Below are 8,340 nucleotides of genomic sequence, written 5' to 3' on the forward strand. Positions count from 1 at the left end.
TCATGGTTGTGCCCTGAGTCCTCTGTTGCTTCAGATGAGGCTGATCCCCATGGATTTACAAACACACACAAATACAGTTTTGGTCTTCATTGTAACTGATGTGCAGGGGGATAATGAGTGGTTGACCTCAGGCTACTTCCCTGCCTGTGTCTTGTAACAAACAGGAAGTCAGGATCTGAAGTTGTTTCCTGCCCTTACATTTGTCCGAACTCCTTCCACAGATTTCCGAGCCGGTTTTGTTGGTTGGGATTGAACCGACGCGCGCCGTGCTCGAGCCGCACCATAATTATTTTATAAAAGCCGGCTGCTTTGAGCTCATATCAGCTGTCCGACCGAACACAGCAACTAAGAACCTCCTGAGAGCGGGTCATATCTTTTTATGAAAAAGAAAAACCATAAGACATCCATACAGCTCACTTTTATAACTTTTGTTTGCTCCTTACATGAACATTTCTACCGGTCTGCTGGGCCTGTAAAGACGTGAAGTGCAGCCACATTTGTGAATATTCCTTTTGGGTGCCGTAAAAAACTGTGAAAAGTCCGTCGTATTTATGTTCTGTGAGCCGCAGCCTAAATGCTGGAAATCTGTTTGACTGGGAGACAGTCGTATGGTTTCCATTTTCCTAAAACGAGCGGTAATTTCTGTATTTCAGCACAAACTGCTGGTTCTGGGAGCAGTTCAGGACAAACACGAACCATAATGGAGTGGAGATCTGACAGGTAAGTGCACGTTTCTGTGAAAAGCACCAGAAACAAAAAGCACCATCAGTAGAGCAATATCAGCTCATTCATGTGTGATAAAAAGAGCAAAACAGGCTGGATTTTCCCGTTTTAGTTTAGATTTTATTTTTCTGTCAAACATAAAATAACTAAATACAGTGTGTTAGAGAAGCGAAGTTGGACCTAAAACTTGTTCTGGAACCAACAGAGACAGAAGCTGGTCCGGTTCTGGTTCCGGTCCGAGGTCTCCGTGGAACGGGACGCTTCTCTTTAAGCTTCAGAAAAGTTGTTTTTGAACATGCAGCAGCAATATAAAATTTCCAGCTTTTTACGTTTTAATCAGGAAAATGTTTCGTTTGTTTCCATGGAGGGGGCGGGGCTTAAATATATACTGGAGCCAGCCACTGGGGGGCGCTTGTGGCTTCAACTTCCAGCTTCAGGTTCCGTCACATCCAGGTGGCTAACAGTCAAAAGTTGGAAAACTCGGCCATTTTCTTGCATTTTTCGCTCGAACAGCCCCCTCCCTCTGTGAGACACCACCTTTTATCTGCCTGCATAATAAAGCAAACCCCCCACTTCTTCTTAAAAGGTTATCCTTTGCAGCGTGACACTCACTTGATGAATGAATATTGTTGAACAAGAGAAAACTATATATTGATCAGGAGCCATATTTCGGTGGGTTAATAGAGCCCCCCCCCCTCAGTCGGTCTGTTTTGATGCTCGGGGGAGTCTGCCATCCTCCTCTGATGTCATGGATGCAGAGCAGTTGAGACAATAAGACGAGAAATAAAAAATAAAAAGCTGATTTATTGCACCTGAGCTAAGAGCTTTCTGAGAGTCACATAATTAGATTATAAATTCAACTTTCCCAGCAGCCTCACTTTTTTATTCTGGTAAACTTTTCTGCAGAACTTCTTCACTGTCCAGAGGAGGCTTCTGCAACACGGACAAAGACAACAACTCTGGAAAAGAAATCTTTTGAAGATTCTTCTTCTTTTTTTTTTTTTGTTGCACTGGGACTACTTTCAGTTGTGTATTGACTGGCAACTCCAGAGCCAGTCGTGTCAGCTGTCGATCAAACTGGAGCAGAAGAAAAAGCATGCAGCTGGCAGCAGAGGACAACCAGGGGCCGAGCACATTAAAGCACTTCCCTCTCCTTCATTACCACAGAGGCACGATCGCTCTGCCTGTCAAAACCCCTGTGAATTCACACTCCCGTACCTGCAGACCGATGTGATACAATTAGGTGCTGATTATGTGTAAATCAAACGGTGACAGCCTGACCGTGTAGCTGTCTGCCATGTTGTCCTTCCCCAGTAGCCAATCCGCTGCCTCGGGAGGATGGTAATTGATTCCCAGGCCCCCGGTGGGAATGCCGCTCTGCTGGTGGAGATGCACAAGTATCCACCCCCCTCCCCACCTCTCCTGGAAGCCTCAGCATCCAGATTGTAAATTTCCTCCCACACTTTGAAGCAGGAAACTTTGGAGGCATATTTCCTGTTGAGAGGGGGAATGTTGGAAATAAATTTCAGCGGGAACACGTGCACGTTGACCGGAGAGGGGAGATATTTCCATGTGTTCTGGTGCCAGGCTCCTTCCCGAAGCCTCTTTAAAAAATGCATGAGCCGCCGAAGCGTCGTGTTTGTGTGCGTGCACGTATGTTTGCTCACTTCAAAGGATAACCGTGCATGTTAACCTTTCCTTTCTTTACCTTTCTGCACCTGCAGCCCCCTCTCTCTGCAGCGGGACGTTTATCAAACTGTCTTTATTTAGACCCAGAATATCAAAAGTTTGCTGGAGAAAAATCAACACAAAAATCATCTGTTCTTAGTTTTTAGCTTTTATTTTGATGGAAAAACTTGGAAAATCTTGTTTTTTTTAAATGACTTCTGCAGACTTTGTGTTATTTTAGCCGTTCATATATCCAAACCTTCGGCTCGTTTAGCTGACGGCTGCTGGGACTTTTAATTTACTGCAACTTTTATATTTTTTTCCAGATTATTTAACTTTATTTACTAATATTTTCCACACAGAAACACAATCAGATCTTCATTCAAAAACAAAATAAAAAACCCCAACCTGCTTCAGCAAACTGTCTCTATTTTCTCTTCGTTTAGCTTTTAGCTGCTGTTCTGCTGCTATTAGATTTAAGCTTTTCCTACTTTTAACCTTTTACTAGTTTTAGCTTTTAGCTAGCATTCTGCTACTTTTAGCTGAGTTTTTGCTATTTTAAGCTTCAAGCTAGCATTGTATTACTTGTAACTTAATTAGCTTTTTGCTCCTTTTAGCTTTTAGCTGCTGTTCTGCTTGTTTTAGCAGTTTCAGCTGTTAGATTTTGTACATTTTCATCTTTTAATTAGGGATTTAGTTTGATTTAAGTCTTCTGTTTGAGTCAAATTTGACCCATTTTTCAGTTTAAGTTCATAAAAAGCACCTTTGGTTTGTTTTTTTATTGGAACTTGGTGTAAAAGAACCAGTCCAGCTCCTCCAACCAGGACAGAAACATTAACAAGAAACACATCTGCACACATCTGCAAGGAGCCACTGGGATTCATGCATGTAAACACCACATTGTTTTAATTGTTAATTATCAGTTTATACTCGCTATTCTGAGTAAAATAAAATTGGTTTTATAATGAAAAAATATTATTTTTTGCCTTTTTCCTAACAAAGCTCCTGTTAAACCACAGATGTCTCTATAGTTATTAATGTTAAGTTAAAAAACAACTAAACAAGCATTTCTTTTGGTAGATGTGCTCAGATAATATCCTCAACCATCGTCTTCGCTTTTGAGCAAATTTAAACTTCTTTTTTTAAAATTCTACATCATGATTTGCAGAATAAAATGAACTAAAATACAAGTAGAGATAAAAAAGACTAAAAGAAGGATTATCCACGTTGTGACCTGAGAGTGTATCAAAAAGGCGTCTTGTGAGAGCACTCGAGTCGCCGGAGTGAGAGCTCAGAGAGTGCTTCACAGAGGATTAGGTCTTTTAGAATCACTCATCCACAGATCTGTGCCAGTATTCCCAGTGAGACTGATTATCTGGGCCTGTCGCAGACACACAGGATAATTACAGGGTCTCCCTGAGGTCACTGCTCTCTCCGCGCCCCTCGAATGGAAATGCACTGCTGAGCGAAATGCCAGCGATGACAGAGAGGGGTACAGGTTAGTCCTGCTGACCCACATCCACACAAAAACACCACAAACAAACAAACAAGCTCTCCGTCTCGTCCCAACGCACACATTTTTCTTCCTTACGCCTTTTTCTGCCATGTCTTCTTCTCAAACAGGTTCTTAGTCTTAATTATCACCCACTTTTTCCTCTTTAAGATGCCCCCCCACCACCCCCTGTCCTGTGTTTTATATCCTGAGTCAGCTCTACCCCTCCCCCTAGTGGCTTGTCTAGGAATTACACAACGAAGGTTTAAGACAGTGGTGAGGGCCGCTATCCTGCATGTTTTAGGTGTTTCTCTGCTCCAGCACACCTGATTTGAATGAGTGAGTGATTAACAGGCTTCTGCAGAACTTGAAGACCTGCTGAAGAGCAGAGAAACATCTAAAACCTGCAGGTAGTGGCCCTCCAGGACCAGGACTGGACACCACTGGTTCCAGACATCACAAGCTCAGTTGTTGCAGTTCTTTAATAAAAGCTTCAGGAGGACAAAGTGATGCTGCAAGAAGCTCCAGACCACATCTTCTTCAAGGATTCACCACAATACCAACACATAAATATGTTTTTTAATACAAATAAACCCTCCAGCTGCTCCTCGTATTCTGCAGATCACAGGTTTTAAGGTTTTTTGTTTCAACTTTTAAGTGATTTTTGCGAACTGAAAGCAGTGACATCAAGTTTGTTTTGTTCAGCTCTGATTGTGGCTCTCATAAATAAATGATAACTCTCAGGCCGGGTTCGGGGGTGGGGTTGGAGGGGGGGTGGATTTGTTCAAATGGAAATGTTTTACCTGATACGTCACCGAGTCAGACTTAAATCTTTAAAAGCTACAACAGCATCTAAAGGGAGGGAGCGACGGACTCGAAGAGAAGCTGGAAAAACTGCCGTGTGAATGCTGAATGACTTCAGCAATCACCAGCAGGAGCTAAAAGCTAAAATTAGCACAACAATAGCTTAAGACTAAATTAGAAAAACTGTAGCTAAAGGATAAAATTAGCCAATTTCAGCTAAACCCAGCTCAGCAACAGCTAAAACCTAAAATTAACACAACAGTAAATAAAGTAAATATTAGCACAACAGTAGCTAAAAGCTAAAATTTGCCTAAATTTAAAATCCCCATTTGCTTTAATGAAGCCAATGAAGTTAATTGTTTTAAAAAGTGCAAAAGTTACAAATACCAAAAGTCACAGCACCCGCCTCCCGAACGAGCCGAAGGTTTTGATGCCCGAAGGGTTAAAGTAGCTGAAAATGTGCTGAAGTTCTGTGGAACAGATAAAAAGGAAGGACAAGCTGTGAAACAACGGAGCGAACGCAGAACCAGGAGGAACAGATGCCACGATGCATTACAGTGAAATCAGCTAAATAATAAAAATGAAGCATCCTGCTCCTTTCTGTCCTTTGTGACGAGCTTCAGAGACATTAGCAGCATTTAGGACCACTTCAGAGCCGACCTGATGGACCATCCAGGACCCCACCCGCCCCTCCACAACCCCTCAGTCTGTGTGTGGCTGCTTAATTATTGATGCGCATGTATTGCTGATTTCGGTCTTTGTGTTGTCCCTGATGAATGCTGTAGCGAAGCGGATGGAGGTATTTATCTAACTCAGAAAGTGGAGCTCTATTCCTCATCCTGTCGGCTCGCGGCCGGGCCTTCCCTGCGGATATGACCTCAGCACTGCGGCACAGAAAACGCTCTCTCACACACGCAGGAGGATGTGTTTTCATTTACTGCTCGGATTATATCCACAGAGCCAACTCCGAGGACCCTCAGCATCCACGAGCTGCAATAAAACAACATTTAGGTTGATTAAAACACATCGAAAACAAATAATAACTGAGGATAGGTGCCAAAATACTAAAGGATTCTTCTAAATCTGGTGCATATTATAAAACACAATAAAAATATTCCAAATTTTGCTTTTTTCATTTATTTCTAAACAGTATATAATAAATATTTAAGAGAAAATTTAGATGAAGTGATCATCCTGCAGATTAGAAATTCTGGGAAAGCTCAATGCTGCCCTCTTGTGGTTGAAGGGCATCACTGCAGCTACACGGATATTTATGTTTTTGTATTTATAATGCTATAAAGATAATGTTTTTATGAGTGTGTGTATGTGTTTGTCTGTCTGTTAGCAAAATATCTTATGAACCGTTGGACACCACTGGAAACTCTCAGAAAGTAATCACTGGATTATTGAATGATCCAATGATTTTAGCTTCTGTTTTTCTAACTTTAGCTTTTATTCTGTTGTTGTAGACATAAATCCAGTGATTGCTTTTGGAGTTGTGCCAATTCAAGATGGCCACTGCAGTTAAGAAACTTTAGCAAATGCAACAATGGCAATAAATCAGTCAATTTTTGCAGATATTGAGTTAAAATCTGGTCGTAGCTGAGAGTCATCTTCTACACGTCCTCCAGCTGTTAAAACATACTGGGATTTAACAATTCACAGCTTTAACTTTGTCTGTTCTCATCAAAATTTGATCTTTGTTTGAAACTGTGGCATGAGAGGGCGATATGCATTCCTTCGTTCCTTCATTTTACGGTGATTTTGCAGCGTTTATGTAAAATTATGCTCATTGTTCTGCTGATTTTTAGAATAATGTATCCGATAAGTGCTTGGATTTGTGCAGAAACAGGAGAATTCAGTTTCTCTGTGTCTGGAATCAGATACTGATGTGCTTTAATAATCAGGTTTGTGCAGACCTTTTTTCTTTTTTGAAGAAATTTGCTTTTAAGCTGTTTTTTTTTCCGTCTGTTCTCCAGGAGATGGGACCTGTAGGTTCGGGACCCGGTTCGATAGATCTCCTCCAACAGATCTGGTTACAGAAGCCGGAGCTCTGAGAAGGTGGAGGACCTCCAGAAACAATATTAGCAGTATTGACATCTTTAATGTGTGGCAGAGGTCCGATCCCAGAGGCCAGAACACTAATGGGGAAATATTGAGTGTTGCCAGAACAGAGGTTTTCCTCTAATCTTTCCATTATGCGTTTCTGAACAACCGCTTTCAGCCGGGGTGAACACACAGAGATGGATGGGAGATAATGCGCTCACTTTGGATGCAATAAAAGGGGCGATAACTCAAAGTCATTCACACTCTCTGATGATTAGCCTGTCTGAAAGAATACTATTAAACCGGGATCTTTGAGCCATTTCCTTTCTACGGTTTGCTGAGTGATCCAATCAATGCACTTCCCCATCTTTTTTCCATTTCATCCTTGACTTATTGCAATGTTTTAAAGTCTTTTTTTTCTGTTCTGTGGCTCCTGGTTTTAAACTTTCATCTGTTACAAGAAATCACAAACTTTCCAGGTTCTTTCAGGTCTTTAAAACCCGACAGCTGAGATAAAACAGGAGGGCACAGCTGTACGATATTTTAAAGGTTGGACCAAAACAGCTGCAGCTTCATTTCTCATCATAAGATGATCTTAGTCTAAAACTCTGGCCTGAAAGGCGGCGGGCGATATGCATTCATTCAAGGAATGCCAGGCCCTTTTTTTTAAGCTTTGCCTCAGTGAAGGTACGGAGGAAATTCAGTTTCTGCAAAAAATGAAGAGGGAACTAAAGCTGAAAGACACAGACTGCTAGCTAAAAGATAAATATAACAAAAGGCTTGTAAGATATTAAGCAAAAATGACAGCTAAAAGCATCAAAAGGCTAGCTACAGCTGCAAAACAATAGCTACAATCAGCTAGAAGCTAGCTAAATGTAGCAAAAGGATTAGCTAAAAGTAGCCGAAGAAGGCAGAAGCTGAAACAGGAACTGCAGAGATCTCCGTGTGTTTCGGTGGGAAAATATTAGGAAAAAAGTTAAATGTTTTGAAAAGTATAAAAGTTACCCCCCCCTCCCCAGCTCCCTGTTGTTGGATGAGCTGAATGTTTTGAGACATGAATGGTTACAGAAAAAAGAAATGAAGAGTGAATGCTGACTCAGCGCGGGCTGATTTATGAAGACGCAGTCAGTCCTGCGATGCAGAACTAAGACGCCGCTGTTGTCCTCGCTATCAGAGCTCCACATCTGTGCTCCGGTTCCTCCCGTCAGCCGCACAGCCAGAGAACGGCGCTGCTGCTGCTGCTGCTGCTGCTGCTCCTGATAACGCTTCCAGCTTGTTATTTTGGGCAGAAAGAAACAGAAACTGTGGAGCTGAAACTTTCCCCTGTGACAGTCTGAGGTTTCACAAATCACGGCTGACGTGCCGGACACGTGACACCTGGGCCCCTCCTGTGTGGCGCCCGCGGGGCCTTCGGGGCCTTCGGGGGCCCGGAGGTCGGGTCGAAGCGTCACCAGGAGCCAAACTTGTTCTGGCACGTTCTGCAAATGGTCTACAGGACGGAAGATGTTGGGATGTTGGGATGTTGCGTCTCGGTCAGCGCCTCGGGCTGTTTATTGTGCTCCTGATGTGACACGATGCTGGGGGGGGGGGGGGGGGACTGGGAAGTT

This window comes from Kryptolebias marmoratus, linkage group LG15 (genome assembly GCF_001649575.2).
Source record: "Kryptolebias marmoratus isolate JLee-2015 linkage group LG15, ASM164957v2, whole genome shotgun sequence".
NCBI classification, from domain to species: domain Eukaryota; kingdom Metazoa; phylum Chordata; class Actinopteri; order Cyprinodontiformes; family Rivulidae; genus Kryptolebias; species Kryptolebias marmoratus.